Source organism: Pelophylax lessonae (genome assembly GCF_965119305.1).
Source record: "Pelophylax lessonae genome assembly, chromosome: 5".
Taxonomy (NCBI): Eukaryota; Metazoa; Chordata; class Amphibia; order Anura; family Ranidae; genus Pelophylax; species Pelophylax lessonae.
The window spans coordinates 273,748,483-273,768,411 of NC_138772.1; the positions used below are offsets into that span (position 1 = coordinate 273,748,483).

The following is a 19,929-nucleotide window of genomic DNA, read 5'->3' on the forward strand; positions in this document are numbered from 1 at the left end:
TTCAAAGGATTCACACTAAAAAGTAAAATAGTGTGACAGGTCAGGTAAATTTGTGGGTGTTGTCACAGACAGGAGATATATTTCTGCCTTGTTTAGACAATTCACCAATTACTATCAGGCGTCGGCTGCGGAGGTAGCCAGAAAGGTTTAAGGACGTTGGAAAGCTTCAGCTATTCAGAATGAGGAAATTAAGGCCTCTATAAGTTATCCAGAGGATGACTACTGATTGCTGCCTCCTGAAGCTTTTTGCGTTAAGAAGAGCAGTGAGCTGAGAAAGACTTCTGAAGGTGAGGTGGTGTTGACATTTTCTGTGTGAAAGGAAAACAAATGGACTATTTTCTGCTGTATGACCAGCAGTGTCTGCCCAGCAGTAGGTTGGGACAGACTCCATAGGTAGGTTCCTGTGTTGTGAAGGTAGACGCCCCAACCCAAGTGGCCAGGGTTTATTTTATGTTTGCTTGATTTATGCTGTTTATATGCTTGCATTTGTTTCCAGCAAATTGGAAGAATAAACCATAGACCGTTGTTTTCAATCACTCCTCGGCTGTCTCTCTGTGTAGCGAACCCACCCAAGGGGTCACCCACATCCGCTACCGAGCTAACCCCTTACACATGGTGGAGTGCCGCGGGCAGTTAAAGTAAACCCAAAATGGAGGAGATACTGAAACAACTGGCTATAGCAAATGCAAATCAACAGCAGACAAATGCAAATCAACAGCAGGCAAATGCAAATCAACAGCAGACAAATACGGGTTTTCAGCGGAGCCTTGCAGCTCAACAACAGGCTCATCAAGAGAGCATTGCAGGCCTGAAACAGAGACAGCAGCAGCAAATGGAGGCCATTGTGAAACAGCTTCAGAGACAGAAGACCGAGGCTGGGAGTCAGGCCAGTAACATACCGACTTTTCGGGTAAGCCATTTATTGCCAAAGATGACTGCAGATGATGACCCTGAGATGTTTCTGACCACGTTTGAAAGAACAGCGGAGAAAGAGAGTTGGCCTAAAGAACAGTGGGCTGGACTAGTGCCCCCCCTATTATCTGGAGAAGCCCAAAAGGCATATTTTGATTTGGAGCTTGCAGATGCAAAAAAACTATGATCGATTAAGAGGAAATATTGGCACGTTTTGGGGTAACCTTGGATGTCCGTGCTCAGCGGGTCCACAATTGGAGTTATCAGCTGAGGAAGCCACCTCGGTCGCAGATGTATGACCTCATCCATTTGGCTAAGAAATGGCTGCAGCCAGAAATTCTGTCCGGACCAAAAATTTTGGAACGAGTAGTCATGGACAAATTTCTTAGGTCTCTTCCTAACACCCTGCAGAAATGGGTGAGCCATGGTGGTTCGGAAACCGCAGACAAACTAGTAGACCTGGTCAAAAGGTACCTAACAACGGAGAATTTGACCTCTTTCCCCAGAGACGCACTGACTTTTCACCCCAAGACCAGACCCTCCCCACCTATAGGTAAGAATGCATCAAGGGATGGGGGTGGAAAGAGGGACCAAAGAGCAACTAGAGGTATTATCTGGACTAGTGCTAATGTTTGGCGAGAGCGGCCTGGAAGACCCATCCCATAGGAGAGGACCAGAAGGTTGATTTGTTACCGTTGCCGGGAAGAGGGACATGTAGCAGCGGTTTGCCCAGCAGGTGATGAACTAATGCAGTGTGACTTTCTGACAGAGAGACGACCCTTTTTGCAACCACATGCACTGCAGTAAAGGGGAATGAGAAACATTTATATAGAATGTGCTTAGATGGCAAAGATGTTGTGGTATTTTTGGATTCAGGTAGCCTGGTCACCTTAGTGAAAAGTGATCTAGTGGGGGGAAAAACCTTACATCCTAGGAAAATGGCTGTAGTTTGTGTACATGGGGACACTCGAATATCCGGTGACTACGGTTTCCTTTGAAACCTCCCTCGGTAACTTGTGTCACCAAGTGGGTTTAGTTCCCAAACTACCACATGACGCCATTATGGGAAGGGATTTCCCAAAGTTCTGGGAAGATTCTGCCAAGATTCCCCAGTAGGTGGTTCTTCTGAGCCTGAAACATCTACTCCAGAATCCTCTAACTGGGAGGATTCTCCTGAGTTTCCGTTCTCAGTCTTAGCAGGGGAAACACCAGTCCCTAGGGAGGAGCCTGCTACCTCAGAAGAGGAACAGCGGCCGATAGGGTTTGATGACCTCGAGGTGCACCGAGAAAATTTTATTACTGAGCAATTGAGGGACCCCACATTGCTAAGAGCCTGGGAAAATGTAGTGAAGATAGATGGGGAGTTAGTTAACCCTGACGAGAGGATTGCCCTCCCTTCATTATTGAAAGGGACCTGTTATATCGAGTGTCACAGAAGATAGAGGATACCCTTGAGCAACTGGGAGTGCCTAAACCGTACCGCAAGATGGTTTTGGAACTGGCCCATGGGCACATTCTTGGGGAACATTTGGGAGCAGAAAAAACCTGGGAGAGAATCACCCAGAGGTTTTATTGGCCTGGGATCACTAAGGAAGTGGAATTGTACTGCTCTTCCTGTCCAGTGTGTCAGATTACTGCACCCACGCCACATTTCCGCAGTCCGTTGGTATCCCTGCCCATTGTCGAGGTCCCTTTTGAGAGGATCGCCATGGACTATGTTGGCCCCTTACTGAAGTCCACTAGAGGGCACCAGCACATCTTGGTAATAATGGACTATGCCACATGTTACCCAGAAGCGATTCCTCTCCGAAATACCTCTGCTAAAACCATTGCCAAGGAGTTATTTCAGGTTTTCAGCCGTGTGGGTCTTCCTAAGGAAGTCCTAACTGACCAGGGCACCCCGTTTATGTCTAGGGTGACCAGAGAACTGTGTAAACTCCTGAAAGTGACCCAATTACGTACATCACTATATCACCCTCAAACAGACGGGTTAGTGGAGAGGTTTAATAAAACTTTAAAACAAATGTTGAGGAAGGTGGTGGATAAATACGGAAAGAATTGAGATTATCTGCTCCCTTATCTGATGTTTGCCATAAGAGAGGTTCCCCAATCATCCACAGGGTTCTCTCACTAGCTAGCACTTTACTGAGCTAATTTGCACCCTGGCATTTTTGTCAACATAAATAAATGCTTCAGCAATAGATTAAATTAATGACTCATATTTCAATCCCTCCAATACAAGGAGGAGGTCAGAGGGTAATATGGGAGCCAGTAGTGATTTATATAGTTGTAATGTCAAAACCCGGGGTGAATAAGTGGTCAAATCAAAAACTAAGCCTGAGAAAATGTAGAAGAATTCATATCCACTCATACAACACTGAGGGGTATACACAAATGCCAGAAGCCTAGCTAACAAAATGGAGGAACTGGAACTGCTATTACACGAGGAGGACTTAGACTTTGTTGGAATAACAGAAACTTGGTTTGACCGCTCACAAGGAAGGTAAAAGTGGGGGAGGGGTGGGTTTATATATCGAAAATTATGTAAGGATGGTAGAGAGGAGGGACATTGTGAATGGGACGAGGGGGGAGGTGAAATCCATGTGGGTAAAACTCCACAGGGAGGAAGTGGGAAATTAATAGTGGGCATATGTTATAGGCCCCCAACCTAAAAGAGGAGGAGGAGCTGGACCTCCTATCACAGTTAGTAATTGCGGGGAGGCAGGGAAATTACATCATAATGGGGGACTTCAATTATCCGATATTGACTGGGCAGAGGGGACAGCTCACTCATTAAAGGCCTGTCATTTCATGAATGTCTTACAGGACAACTTCATGTTTCAGTTGGTGAATTTTCCTACTAGAAAAAATGCATTGCTAGATTTATTAATTACGAGCAATCCAAGACCGATCTCAAATGTGGCAATACAGGACAACTTGGGATCTAGTGATCATAGGTTGATTACATTTAGTGTAAATCATAAGAAAAGGAGGCATGAGAGGCGCTCAAGAACTCTAAATTTCAAGAGAAAACTTTTCTGAACTGTGCTCCATATTACAGGGCATCAATTGGGACCTAACCCTAGAAACATTGAACACTGAGCCAAAAATGGGAATGCTTTATGATTTAAAACAAAGGTATCATACCGTGCATTCCAATGGACAATACATATAAGAGGGCGAAGGTTAAACCTGGGTGGCAAAACCATTAAGGAAAAATTCTTATTAAAGAGAAAAAATGGCCTTTAAAAAAAATATAAAGCGGAGGGGGCATTGTCAGCATTCCAAATACAAGGAATGCAACAAGTGTAAGAACAAAATCAGGGCAGCTAAAAAAAAAAGACTACGAGAAACACATAGAGGTGAGTAAAAAAATCCCAAAGGATTCTTTAAATATATAAATAGTAAAAGAGCAAATTCAGAGCACATTGCCCGCATAAAAAAAAAACTATTGAGGATGGTTACAGATGACACAGAGAAGGCAACTGTACTAAATGCTTTCTTCTCAGTTTTTACACGGGAAAAAGAGGGGTATACTGACCATGACATTATTGTTGGTAGCACATCACAGGACATATTATTGTGGCTAATAGAGGCTGGAATCAAGTAAAGACTTGATAAGCTTAACACAAATAAATCACCAGGACCAGATTACATCCGAGAGTTCTCAAAAGAACTCAGTTGGGTTAATCTACAAGCTGAGGTCTGCAGGCATCGACCATAAGGTTTGTTCTAGGATAGAAATATGGTTACAGGGGTGTGTTCAATGGGATAAATAATGTGTACTCAGAATGGTCTGGAGTGGTAAGTGGGGTACCTCAGGTTCTGTCTTGGGATAATATCTGTTTAATTTATTCATAAATGATATAGAGGATGGGATACATAGCTCAATCTCAGTTTTTGCGGAGGACACAAACATAGGCAGGCCAATAACTTCACATCAGGATATAGAAATTGTACAGAAAGAGCTGAACAAATTAAGAGTGGGCAACTACATGACAAATGAGGTTTAATATGGAAAAATGTAAAGTAATGCACTTGGGGGCTAAAAACATAAATGCAAACTGCTCACTAGGGGGGGGGGGTATCTCCTGGCAGAATCAAGGATGGAGAAAGGTCTGGGGGACCTAGTGGAATACAGACTGAGAATAGCATGCAGTATCAAGCTGCAGTTACCAAAGCCGGCAGAGTACTAGCATGGATAAAAAAGGTGATATACTCCAGACATAAAACTATAATCCTGCCACTTTATAAAACTCTGGTCAGGCCACATCTGGAATATTCTGTTCAGTTCTAGTCACTAGTCCTCAGAAGGGATGTACTGGAGTTGGAGAGAGTCCATAAAAGGGCAAGGAAACCAATAAGGGGATTGAACGATCTCAATTACGAGGCCCGACTGCAAGCACTAAATTTGCCAGAGAAGAGATGCTCGAGAAAGGACAAGATAACGATCTACAAATACCTCAATGGTGATCCCAGCATAGAAAAAAGCTATTTCGTCTCAGGGAGTGTAAGAGGAGACAAGGCAACACACAATAAGATTGGAGGAGAAGCGGTTTAACCTTTAGCTGCGCAGGGGGTTTTTCACTGTTAGGGCGGTAGGGATGTGGAACTCTCTTCCACAATTGGTGGGGTCAGAGGGGAGTATTGATATTTTTAAAAGACTCTTGGACGTAAATCTTATAGAACACAATATACAGGCATATGGAAAATGATTATCGACACTGACACACACACACCTACACAGGTTGAACTGGAAGGACTATTGTCTTTATTCAACAGGCATATGGGAAATGATTATCGACACTGACACACATACACCTACACAGGTTGAACTGGAAGGACTATTGTCTTTATTCAACCATAACTATTATGTAACTATGTTGCGTAGTCTAAGCCTCAGTCTGTTTCTTCACCAGGGCCTCTGATGATGGGGATGGACTTGCAGCAAGCTGGAAATAGGTTGCAGCCCCCAGGTACTCCCAGCTGACAATGCAGAGACCATAGTTGTATGCAGAGTACAGATGGCAGGAGACAGAAGAGGATCTGGGAAACAGAAGACAAAGCCTGGGTCGGTATGCAGAAAGTCAGACATTGAATACATGAAACACGAGGCAAACAGGAGCTCGGAGAACTAGGAAGTTTCTCAGGCAACACAGGTTGCACTGAGCATGTCCTATATTGGAAAGCAAACTAGGAGGTGGGCCAAGAAGTGATAAAATGGTAAGAAGTAAAAACCCACTGTATAGCAGGCGACACTCATAGGTAAGCACAGAAGCCAAACAACCCATGTGAAAAGAAACAGAGGTCTTGCAGGACCATTGCAAGGAGGTAAGAATATACAGGCATGAGACTGCAGGCTAAACTGTGACACTTGGCTTCCCAGGAATAGGGATGAGCTCAAAGTTCAGTCCTGATTGTCTGGGTGTTTGTCCAAATGCCCGAACATTTACCTGTTTGGCGGGAGCCGATGTCTTGTACAATAGCCGTGTTACTAGACAGTGACATCCTGGACCATATATGGTCCGTGATGTCACCCAGGAGACCTCACTCCCTTGTGTATATAACAGCTGTCATTCACCAAACTTGTCATTCGGTGGGTAACAAGTAAACCCATGGAAGATGTGTCGGCAGCTGCATTGTTTTTATCTTTGCCCAGTTTTACATGGGCTTCAGCTTGTATAAGAACAGTGTGAACAGCAAGCTTTGACCAAGCATTTGCATAGCTTTTAGCAAGCTTTATTGGAGCTTTTAAAGTGCCATCCAGCTCCAGTTTGTAAATGTTGAACACAGATCCTAATGGGAGTGTTTCACTCTTTACGTCTAGAGGAAAACCAGATTTTGTCTCCAAATACAGAAAGGTTTCTTCACTGTAAATGCTGTGAAAATGTGGAATAGACTCCCTTGAGAGGTGCTTCTGGCTAGCTCACTAGATTGCTTTAAAAAAAGGCCTGGATTCTTTACTGGGTGTACATATTATAAATGGGTACTAATATTTATAGGTAAAGTCGATCCAGGGAATATCCGATTGCCTCTTGGGGGATCAGGAAGGATTTTTTTTCCCCTGCTGTAACAAATTGGACCATGCTTTGCTGGTCTTTTTTTCGCTTTCCTCTGGATGAACTGCGGGTATAGGATTGTGTAGATGGGGTTGTATGGTTGGGTTTTCTTTCCTAATTTTTGTTTTTTATTGGTTGAGCCAGGTGGACTTGTGTCTTTTTTCAACCTGACTAACTACAGTATGTAACAAAGCTTGCTTAAAGCTCTGCGAATGATTTGTCAAAGCTTGCTGTTCACAATGCTCTTATAAAAGCTTAAGCCTTTGTGAAACAGGCCTTTCAGTGGGTCAGAGGCTTCATAATTATTGTGGATCTGCATCACTGGGACTTTTTTGGGGATTTTTTTTTTTTTTTTTTTTTACTATCTATCCATCTGGGTGGGGCAGTATCTAGAAGCCCCCATACTATTAAAGGGGGTTCCAGATTCTGATAACTTCTCTGCAGACCCCCATAACCACTGGCCAAGGTTGTGGGGATGAGGCCTTTATCCTCATAAACATGGGGATAAGGTGCTTTGCCAGGGGGTTCCCAGGCAAGGTATCCGCCATGATGAGGACATATGACCTGGTATGTTCAGGGGGATGGGAGGCACATGATCATTTTCCCCTTTCTTGGCCTGCCAGGCTGCATGCTCAGATTAAGTCTGGTATGGATCTGAAAGGGGAACCACACAGATTTTTTAAAAAAATTTTCTTGAGATACCCTGTAAAATCCATACCAGACTCAAAAGCACGGTAAGGTTTTTTTTTTTTGGGGGGCTCTTCTTAAAAATAACACAGCACAGAGACGCCATCAATAGGTACCTCAGATTCCAAAACAAACCCTGGGGGGGGGGGGGGGGAGTCTGTGTGCTTTCTAAAAAAAAGAAAAAAACAGAAACTGCCAATGACATCTTTTGATGGCCAATGTAACCACTTTTTTCTTTGTAAATGTCAGTATAGCTGCAGCACTTTATCACAGCCAGGATTAGGGAATCCCCCCCCCCCCCCCCAGGCATGTTATTTAAAACTAAATGGGAATTCATAATGTTCCACTTTAAGCATTTAAAACATCATTGCTCCTGGTTAAATTGATTTTTTTTTTTGCATTGATACATGTTCCCCAGGGCACTGCCCACTCCGGCTATTTTTCACACCCCTTTGCTTAATAGCCCAGAAAAAGTAAATTTTTAATTTAACAGATTCGGCTCCTATTGATTTTAGTAGGGTTCGGATTCAGTATCCCGAATTCTTTGAATGTTTACCAAATGCAGAGCAGACCCACTCATCTCTATCTACGTTACTACTTAAATTCCACCCCTCAGGTGAGCCTATGTCATCTTCAAAGGTGGCCTGCCTGTGTTTCTATCCTGCTTGTTCCTGTGTGAGCTTCCACTGCTATAACAACTGGTCTTCAAGCCTGACTCCTCGTGACACTAGGAATACAGACATATACAGTGGGTACGGAAAGTATTCAGACCCCCTTAAATTTTTCACTCTTTGTTATATTGCAGCAATTTGCTAAAATCATTTAGGTTAATTCTTCTTCCTCATGAATGTACACATAACACCCCATACTGACAGAAAAACACAGAATTGTTGACATTGTTGCAGATTTATTAAAAAAGAAAAACTGAAATATCACATGGTCCTAAGTATTCAGACCCTTTGCTCAGTATTTAGTAGAAGCCCCCTTTTGATCTAATACAGCCAGGAGTCTTTTTGGGAAAGATGCAACAAGTCTTTCACACCTGGATTTGGGGATCCTCTGCCATTCCTCCTTGCAGATCCTCTCCAGTTCTGTCAGGTTGGATGGTAAACGTTGGTGGACAGCCATTTTTAGGTCTCTCCAGAGATGTTCAATTGGGTTTAAGTCAGGGCTCTGGCTGGGCCATTCAAGAACAGTCACGGAGTTGTTGTGAAGCCAATCCTTCGTTATTTTAGCTGTGTGCTTAGGGTCATTGTCTTGTTGGAAGGTAAACCTTCAGCCCAGTCTGAGGTCCAGAGCACTCTGGAGAAGGTTTTTGTCCAGGATATCCCTGTACTTGGCCGCATTCATCTTTCCCTCGATTGCAACCAGTCGTCCTGTCCCTGCAGCTGAAAAACACCCCCACAGCATGATGCTGCCACCACCATGCTTCACTGTTGGGACTGTATTGGACAGGTGATGAGCAGTGCCTGGTTTTCTCCACACATACCGCTTAGAATTAAGGCCAAAAAGTTCTATTTTGGTCTCATCAGACCAGAGAATCTTATTTCTCACCATCTCGGAGTCCTTCAGGTGTTTTTTAGCAAACTCCATGCGGGCTTTCATGTGTCTTACACTGAGGAGAGGCTTCCGTCGGGCCACTCTGCCATAAAGCCCCGACTGGTGGAGGGCTGCAGTGATGGTTGACTTTCTACAACTTTCTCCCATCTCCTGACTGCATCTCTGGAGCTCAGCCACAGTGATCTTTGGGTTCTTCTTTACCTCTCTCACCAAGGCTCTTCTCCCCCGATAGCTCAGTTTGGTGGGACGGCCAGCTCTAGGAAGGGTTCTGGTCGTCCCAAACGTCTTCCATTTGAGGATTATGGAGGCCACTGTGCTCTTAGGAACCTTAAGTGCAGCAGAAATCTTTTTGTAACCTTGGCCAGATCTGTGCCTTGCCACAATTCTGTCTCTGAGCTCTTCAGGCAGTTCCTTTGACCTCATGATTCTCATTTGCTCTGACATGCATTGTGATCTGGAAGGTCTTATATAGACAGGTGTGTGGCTTTCCTAATCAAGTCCAATCAGTATAATCAAACACAGCTGGACTCAAATGAAGGTGTAGAACCATCTCAAGGATGATCAGAAAAAATGGAAAGCACCTGAGTTAAATATATGAGTGTCACAGCAAAGGGTCTGAATACTTAGGACCATGTGACATTTAAGTTTTTCTTTTTTAATAAATCTGCAACAATGTCAACAATTCTGTGTTTTTCTGTCAGTATGGGGAGCTGTGTGTACATTCATGAGGAAGAAGAATGAACCTAAACGATTTTAGCAAATGGCTGCAATATAACAAAGAGTGAAAAATTTAAGGGGGTCTGAATACTTTCCGTACCCACTGTATGTCTATAAATCTGTACTAGAGACTTTGCTGAAGGGGAGGAAGTCTGATTTGTGACTAATCATGTAACTTATTTGCTTTATAAATGTACCCCATAGTTTCATTAAGCTCCAACACTAGTAAAAGTGTAAACCTCCCCTATGAGAGATGGACTTTGATTTACAGTGCTGCAAGTTCAAGGCTCACAGTGGTTGAGATTTACCAAATGCAGCAGCAAGCCACACATGGGACATCCATAATTTGAGGTGATCTATTTCTACATAGCAAATGTTAAAAAATGTTTTCCTGGAGTTTGGCTTTAAGAGTAGTGGATGTCTTTTGGATTTCTGTTATCTTCCATAATCTTTTCCTCCATTACATGAGTACAATTCATATATTCGCTGAATTCAATTGTGAAAGTGGAAAAAAAATAGTTGAGCCCCTAATGGTGAAGTAGGGCTCCGTGGGACAGTACAAAGGGCTTCTGGCTCTCTCCTCCCCTCTTCTCTTACAGGTTGCACTGGGCAATGGCAGAGGCTGGGAGTGCATGGCAACAGCACCTCATTGGCCAGTTTGGGTGTGCCTGTGCTGCAATTGGGGCATAAAATGGCCTTTTTTTCCTTCTCTGAGTGCTGCCCAAGAGCCGTTGGCGGACGGAGCGCTGCTGCTCCTCCTACCCCCACCCTCCCTTCTTTAATATGTTTGTCATGGCATTTTTTAGTGGGGGTTTGTCATCCGGATTAATTCTGGATGGACCATGTGATACTTTTAATAAATAAAATGAGTTATGATTGACATGAAACGTTTAGGCTAAAATGTATTGTTTGAAGGTTTATGGATTATTATTTAATTTTGGGTTACTCCTTAATAAATTCTGTGGCCATTATAGCCCATGAAATTTAGGGTTGTGTGTGTCTCTTTATTTATGCTTTTGTTACCCTTTGTGCTGTTCCATGGGAGGGAAATGTATTCAGGGGTGATACAGATAGCATAAAAAAAAAATATATATATATATATATATATATATATATATATATATTTTTTTTTTTTGCTTATCCTTTTCCCTACACTAAAAAAAAAAAAAAATGGCTGAATCCAGGCTTTAAAAAATCATGAGATGTAAAATACATACACAGTAATTAGTGAAATATTTAGAGCTGTGCATCTGACATTGTAGAAATGTACATTTATAATTTATGGTTATTAAGCAAAACTAGATTCTGTATCCTTTCCGAAAACAACATCTCTTTTCCAAAAAAGACAGTATACTGATAAACTGAAAGAGGACAGCAGTTATTTTGGCTGTGTGTCCAATATAAGTTAAGATTGGATATTTTTCAGTTCAGGCCCCTTTTACACTTGTGCGACTTGTTCTGTGACTTGGGACTGCAAAGTCGTATGACAAGTTGTACCCCATGATTTCCAATGAGTATTGTTCATATCTGTGTGACTTCAAAGCAGTCCCTGCACTATTTTGGTCTGACTTTGATGCGACTAGAGGTCCATAGACCGTAAGATTACACAGGCATTACTTCAAGCGACTTTCAGGTCATACAAGCGTGAAAGGGGTCTTAGGGGGCAGGATGCAAAAGTGCCATGTGATCAGGATGCTAAAAGAAGAATTTTGGTTATTTACTGTTATGAACATTATTACGGTGTTAAAATAACACAAGATCTAAAATGCACAGCAATCACCAACATATTTAGCTTGTTGCAAAAAATAAATAGATATATTGGTGTTTAGCTCAGCTATAGATGCATTTTTACAGTGAATCTACGGCAGTTGGGACTTTGGTTTAAGGGCGTGGCAGCCCTTTTATCAAAAAGAAACAGAAAGGAAGTTCTTACAATAGCAGGCTTCCCATGCAGAGGTTCTTCTGCAGCAAACAAATAAAAAATACTGAGCCACTTGGCTCTTAGGCTTACTTAGCCATTGCAGTATCTTGCTGTACGGGCCCAATCTGAGGGTTGCCACCTCATCCCTTTAAACCTAAACACATATTAATTAAACAGGTTCTGTGGCTGCTTAAGGTGGTAATTAAACTCCCTTAGTGCCCTATCTGCATTAAATTAGCCTCAGAACCGGTGTAATTATTATAGAGTATGTTCAGGTTTAAAGGGAAGAGGTGGCAACCCTAGGCCAATCCTGGCCTCCAAATATGGTTCTCCAGCACCCCCTGGGTTTTTTCACTCTCTGAGACTTCCAGACTTCTCCCAGCCCCCCTGGACTCGCTAGCCACCTTGGCTTTCCCAGCCTTCCAGACCCTCTATTGGTCTCCCAGGCCCACATAGCCATCCAGACTTTCACAGTCCCTTGGGAAAGAAGTCCCCCTTACTGGGGATGTGGTCTCTGACAGAAACAATCAGGTTTCTCGACAGGGGTCTGTCTCCAAATGGTAGCAACTGCCCTGAGCTATACTTAGATTTGACCTATAATGATGCACTCACACTGGCTGTAAGCAATTAGCAAAGGCCGGACAAAGGACTGAGGACTCCATCCTACCCAATACTCTTGGGAACCTTCAAACTTTTAGATCCAATCCAGAAAAATCTTAAGTCAGTTTTCTCTGCTCACAAAACATCTGCTGGCACTTCTTTAATAGACTCTTTGACACTCCTGTGTCCTTTTAAAGCCATTTACATTGCACTTAATGACAGTCCCAGTTAACCTGCATGCAGTATCAGTACTGTATAGTGTTGACACAGGTGTAAGGTAGATGTGATTCAGATATGGTTCATTATGATTGGGAATAGGGTTGGTATAGGTGTAGTCTAGATTTGGAAGAATAGCTGTATAGAATGCAGTATGAATTGGGTACACTTGATGCCCTGCTCTCAGTGGCTCAATCCCTGCTAGCAGTATTAGTAGAAGGCAAATAGCCCTCTCACCAGTCCCCGGGATGCTGCTGAGATCTCTCTCTTTAGAAGGTGGGGCCTCCTTGCCTTGTCCCTGAAAACCTTCGGCGATCAGCCGTTGAAGCAAAAGGTGAACGGACACTTCAGTCTCCCAGCTCCAGCAGCAGGTGCTGTGATGTGGTAAGTGCTACACCACCCCAGATTTTCCTCACTCCCAGTCCCAGGCTTGGATCTCCATTTTTATGGTCTCTGGCTGGCAGGTGAATATCCAGACAGAGGTACTCTCTCTCTCTACCAGGCAGTGTCTCTCCACTCCTTCTACTGCACAGTACTAACTGGGATTTTTATTCTTAGGAGTCTATTTGTCCCAATATGTGGTTGCCATTTCAAACTACCTCTCCCATATTTGAGCAGTAACATTGACCAAATATGGCCATTGCAACATTTGAGCAATAATGTCACCACCATCCTCACCCCTTCTCTTATATTGCTGATGGGAGCTCAGTGGCCATCAGGGCCAGTACAAGAGGTGAGCAGAAGAGACAGATCACACACACACATCATAGGTTGAACTGGATGGACTGATGTCTTTTTTCAACCTCACTAACTATGTAACTATGTAAGATGCCCTGGGCACTGTGGTATCATGTAAGTTGGGGTTGCACCACAAGGAGATTGGGGGGAGAGGATTTGTGTTGGAAGGGGGAATTTTGGGGCCGCAGGGGGTAAGTATTGTTCTACTAGGGGAAATTGGGGGGGTACAAAGGGTGGTGATTTAGGGGGATTTGTTTAGGGGGGGAATTGGGGAAAGAAAATGTGTGCTAGGTGGAGGGATTTGAAGGGAATTTGTGTTGGAAGGTGGGGGATTTGAAGTTTGGGGGGGGGGATATGTGTACTAGCAGGGGAAATTTTAGGGGCAGAGGATTTGTGCTAGGAGGGGTCATTTTTTTATGGGGGGCATTAGAGCTAGGAGGATTTGTACTGGGCAAAGGTGGAATTTATGCTTAGGAGTAAGCATGCAAATTATTGCTCAATGTTTTTGTGGGACACAGAATGCTCATACATCATGAGGGAGGGGGGAGGTAGTTTGGCAGGTTCTCCCTGGGCTCTATAAGAAATAATAAGAAATAATAACATTTTTTTTTTTTTTTCAAAATTTTTTTCATTTATAACACCAAAAAATTAAAAACCCAGTGGTGATCAAATACCACCAAAAGAAAGCTCTATTTGTGTGAAAAAAAAATATAAAAATGTCATACCGGTTCAGTGTTGCATGACAGTACAACTGCCAATTAAATTAGCACAATGCTGAACAGTATAAAATGCCCTGGCCATGAAGGGGGTAAAACCTTCCAGAGCTGAGGAGGCAAATAATTAAAAATTATGACAATGAGCAAAAATTATTACCATCTCTTCTGGTTACATCATGACACCTGATCCTAATTTTAATATTTTAATTCTCAGAGATTGCCAACATTGATTTCCAGAGTTAATCACATAATAGGAAATCAAAACTTCAACCCATCATATGCATATATACAAAAGATCCTAAGAGAGAAGCCAATGGTATCATAACCCAGCAGGCCCCGTACAGTGACCACACTTAATCCTGATTAAATCTGACCTCCTGTGGATATGAGGATAGGGTCTGCCACAGAGAAAAAAGCAGCTTATTTTCTGTGGGTGGGGGATGGTGTAGATCTCCTATCTTCACCCCTGCACAGCAACCACACATGAACAGATTTTGATTAGGATAGAACTGTGAAGGCTGTGGACCACTCTGAACTCAGAAGGTGTTTGAGAGAAATGACGAATGTGCACTTGGACTCTAAGAAACTCAACCATTTAATATATATTATTAGTGGTCATTCCTTTACATGTTATGCTGGAGTGATACGATCCTTCTGGTTAATCTCACCAAGAGGCTGTCATTATCATCTGGATAGAGAGATACACTCTTCTGAGAGTATTGTGGCAGAGTGCGTTATCCATACCTATCTGGTAAGAGGCCCAGCGGTCTACCTTGCATGCACGGTGGAGAGCACTAATTTTGGTTTGAGCACAGGGATTGTTGGATTTTGCAAAGGAGAGCACTTACTTTCATTCCGTCCGGTAAGGAGGAATTCCAACAGGTGGAGGGAATTTAAGTCACCATTTGAGTTCATCACCATCTGTTATCATTTATATCACTGGATTGTCATTCAAGCATACAGACACGTTGTGTTTGCGACTTTGTTTAATCACATTTTTTGCATCTCATTACTTTGTGTGCTGCCACGCAGCTTTAACTGTCTAGCAGTTGTTATTACATGTTATGTTATGCTATGTTATTGGTATCTTCCTTGCACCCCTGCTGTTTCTGGCTAGATGGTTTCTCCCATCCTCCATTTTCCTGCTGTAACTCCCATTTTGTTTAGTTGTTATGAGGAGACTGCAGAGTGTGGAAGCTGTGTAACTTCATTGGAAATTTAACTATGGAAAAGTCTCTATGTTTATGCCTTTGCTAACTTGAAGCATAAAGAAGCATTGGAGAACACCTCTGGAGTCTTTATTCATTGAGTAAACTATCTGTTAAAGCCATCATTCAACCTGCTGCACACACTTTCAGACTGGGGGTCTACAAGGAGGTCACAGGTACAATCGATGCTGAGACAGAACAGTAAATTTCCAAGAATACACAGCTTCAGAGAGTACATTTCCATGAAGAATCCATCACAGGTATCTCTGCAGCTTAAGAAAAGTAAATTTCCATTGGTTTCATCACACAGGTATCTCTGCAGCTTCAGAAAGTAAATTTCCAAGACTCTGCAGCTTCAGAACAGTGAGTACCACACTTGTCTGTGAGTCACCAGAAGCATTACTCTGCATATGAAACCAGCCACCTACTGAATGCTTCATTACTGTTACAGCCTTCTGAGGTGATCCAGTTTGAACTAGTTCCAGCAATAGCTAGCTATTGTATCAAATACCCAGCACCTCAGCCAGCCTGCTTAATAACAGAAGTCACTACTTACAGAGCTGAGCTCTGGCAGATTTCTAAGAAGACACCAGAAATACAGTACTTATTATGTCTGACAGAGATCTCACAGAGTTACCTGCATTTAGTCAAGATAAAGCAGACTCCTTACTTCATTCTGCTCGTCCTGTCAGAGCCCCTCATCCATCCTTGAAGGCAAGGGAGGTTTATGAAGCAAGTAAGGAAGAAACATCTAGTAACCTGACTGCATTATGGGAAAAGACTTTAAGTTATATAACAGCCACTAATGAAACTAGCAACAATTCTGAGCAATTGAACACTGCTCTCTCAAGGGTTAAGAAGGCATTTGAGAATTATAAAAGACTTTCTGAGAAGTACTATTCCCTATTGTCACATTCCAACATAGAGGAAGCTGCATTGGAATTAAAGGACTTTACTTCTAATGACCAGCAGAGGCATAGTACATATCTTGAAGCAAAGGCACAGATAGAAGGTAGATTGGCACAGCTACACGAGACTACATCCTGTAACTCTGCTTCTTCCAGACACTCAGGAAAATCTTCTAGGTCTGCCCGCTCATATCATAAATCTTCTTCTAAGTCTTTGTGGTCCTGCTCTATAAGGTCAATACTGAGTGACCAAATACTCAAAGCTCGCCAAAAGGTTGCAGTAGCCCAGGTTCAAGCCGCCTGCTCTGAAAAAGAAGCAGCCTTCAAGGCTCAGCTAGAAATTCTTCAGAAGAATAGAGAAAAGGAAGTAGTGTGCATAGAGATTACAAGGGCACAGCAGAAGACTACAGAATGAACTCTATACCCCCTTTGATACAGCTCTCTTTGACTTCAAATGCTCAGAGACCTTCAGTCGACAGACCCTTACCTAAATTAAACCCATCTGCAACACCTTTCTCTCTACCTACCAGCCAACATCAGATACCAACCATGGTCCAAGACGGCGCACCATCAGTAGACCCTGTGGCTATAAAAACTGAAAGCACTGACATTGCAGAGTTCAGCAAGTATATGATTCGACGAGAGTTGATTACAACTGGACTGTCTAGATTTGATGACCGCCCAGAGAACTACAGGAGTTGGAGATCTACATTTAAGGCGGTAACCAAGAACTTGGACATTGATCCTCAAGCAGAACTTGACTTACTAATAAAGTGGTTGGGGCTTCAATCTTCAGGACAAGTCAAGAGACTTAAATCTGTCTACATTTATAACTTTAAAGCAGGCCTTGATGCTGCCTGGGAACGTCTAGAACAAGACTATGGGAGCCCCGAAGTAGTTGAATCTGCCTTATTCCAGAGACTAAACGACTTTCCTAAAATCTCTGTTAAGGACAATCATAAGCTTAGAGAGTTAGGTGACCTCCTTCATGAACTTGAAATTGCTAAGTTAGATCCTAGTTTACCAGGTCTTAGCTATTTAGACACTGCTCAGGGCGTAAATCCTATTGTAGCAAAGTTGCCTAGTTATCTTCAGGGAAAGTGGACTAGTGTAGGATCAAAGTATAAGTATGAGCATCGTGTTTCCATCCCTCCCTTTTCTTATTTTTCAGAGTTTGTGCGGAAGGTTGCAAGATCCAAGAATGACCCAAGCTTCTTCTATCCAGATACAACCACCATTCCTTTAAGTACTTCAAGGGGTATTGCCACCAACAGTAAATTCAAGGATTTAAGGCATCCTATTGCCGTGAGGAAGACTGCAATAGCATCCAACGTCTTAGCTACAGACATCAAAGTAAGCAATCTTAATCAACAGTGTCCTATTCATAATGCGCCACACTCTCTCTCCAAATGTCGTGCATTTAAGGACAAGCCTATTGAAGAACGCAAGTCATTTCTCAAAGAGCATAATATCTGTTTTAAGTGTTGTGCATCCTCCGATCATTTAGCCAGAGACTGTAAGATCGCCATCAGATGTTCTCTCTGCAACAGTGCCAAACATGTGGACGCTCTTCATTCAGACCTGTTCAAAAGGAAACCTTCACCCGGCAGCAACCCCAAGACTACATCAGATGATGGCGGGGAGAGAACTGAACAATATGCTAACCCCGTAACCACAAGGTGTACAGAGGTATGTGGAGAAGGGCTTCATAGCAAGTCTTGTAGCAAGATATGTCTTGTAAGGGTTTTTCCTGAAGGATGTCCACAAAAATCCATAAAAATGTATGCCATACTCGATGATCAGAGCAATCGCTCATTGGCGGTACAGAATTCTTTGACCTATTCAACATTCAAGGAGAGACCTGGTCCTATACCTTGCAGACATGTGCAGGAAAGGTCAATACTTCTGGAAGAAGAGCCCATGGCTTCGTAGTTGCATCAGAATATGAGGACATAGAGTTTCCTCTTCCAACTCTAATTGAATGTGATCAACTCCCGAACAACAGAGAAGAAATTCCCACACCAGAGGTTGCACGTCACCACCCTCATTTGAGTCACATTGCTAACTACATTCCACCACTTAACAAGGATGTTAAGATTTTGATTCTACTAGGGAGAGACATTCCTAGAGTTCATAAAATAAGAGAGTTATGTAACGGTCCAGATGATGCTCCTCAGGCCCAGAAACTTGATCTTGGATGGGTGATAATAGGAGAAGTCTGTTTAGACCAATCTCACAAGCTCTTGGATGTAGCTTCCTACAAAACTAATGTTACCTGTCAATTGATGAAATGTCCATCGCATTATTATGTGAAGGAAAGACTTGATTTCAAAAACGAAGTTCCATATCAAGCACTTCAAAGTATTAACTGTAAGCTCACTTCTCAAAAGGACTTTGGTGATTCAGTGTATCAGACTACTTGTGATGACAACAAGATTGCCCCTTCAGTCGAAGACAAGGAGTTCATCAAGATTATGGATGAAGAGTTCTTCAAGGACAATTCCAACAGTTGGGTAGCTCCAGTACCCTTCCGAGTACCAAGGCTTACTCTCCCTAGCAATCGAGAACAAGCTTTAACCAGATTTGCTGCACTGAAGAAAACTCTCCGTAACAAACCTGAGAAGCGACAGCACTTTCTAGCATTCATGCAGAAGACTTTAGTGCCAGCAGTTGTCCTCACACAAACCATTTGGTTTTCAGGACCCAAGTTTTTAATGGACCAGTCTTCTACAAACTCAGAAGAAGATATCGATTTCCACCTGGAGGATCCAGATACTGATCCAGAAATCCGGCCTGAAGTTGTAGCATTGAGTTCCAACATCTGCTCAAGAAGAAATTTGGAGGATGAAGATGACTCCACAGATATGGGGGATGGAGCTGATGAATGGATGCAGGCCAATACTCTGGTTAAGCCTCCGGACCAGCTGGAACTCAGCGAGGCTGAACTTAAGGAGGAATTCCCTTGTATCCTGACTGCAAACAACCCTCATGCCCCCCAGAACATTGTGAGGTACAGTTTTAAGGAACGGGCCTACAAACCCATTAGCATCGTGGACCAGCTGGCCGTACCCTTCTCCCTGGATGGAAACATGTTACACAAAGACTCTAATGAAGCGCGGCGACAGAGGGCGAAGTTGGGAGTCATTGAAGAGACTCAGACCAACGACTCCACAGAGCCGGGAGACAAAGATACAGATGGGAAGTCTGACGCTCAGGCTAGTGAAGAATGGACAGAAGGTGAGGAAATACCATCCAGGAACAGGAAAGAGAGAAAACTGACCAACCAGTTCAATTATAGCGAGAGAGCGTCCCAGAGCATTAACAAACCCCTGTGGGAGCGAGCTTCTAAGATGGAGCCACCTCCAAGGGCCACCTTCTCTGCCACTGCAGACCATTGGAGATTCAGCCCACCACACGCTTCACACATGGGCGGAGCATGGGAACGTATGATTGGGATGGCAAGGCGCATACTGGATTCTATGTTGCTTGATGTGAGTTCTTCATGTCTTACCCATGAAGTACTTACTACATTCCTTGCTGAGGTCGCAGCAATAATCAACTCAAGACCGCTGACAGCTGTATCCACAGACCCAGAATGTCCAACTGTTTTAACTCCAGCTGCATTATTGAGCCGGAAAATTGGACAGACTCAGTGCCAAAGAGCATCTTTGATGAAAAGGACATATA

At 43.1% G+C, this 19,929-nt stretch overlaps 1 pseudogene across 1 annotated transcript in view; it reads left to right on the forward strand.

Moving 5' to 3' along the window:
• LOC309556485 overlaps positions 1-18,019 on the forward strand; it is a 40,951-nt pseudogene extending 22,932 nt beyond the window's left edge. The window contains exon 4 of the transcript in view: positions 17,414-18,019. The product of the transcript in view is annotated as an uncharacterized misc_RNA (transcript). The remainder of the gene's footprint in view (positions 1-17,413) is intronic.
• Positions 18,020-19,929: the final 1,910 nt, after the last annotated feature.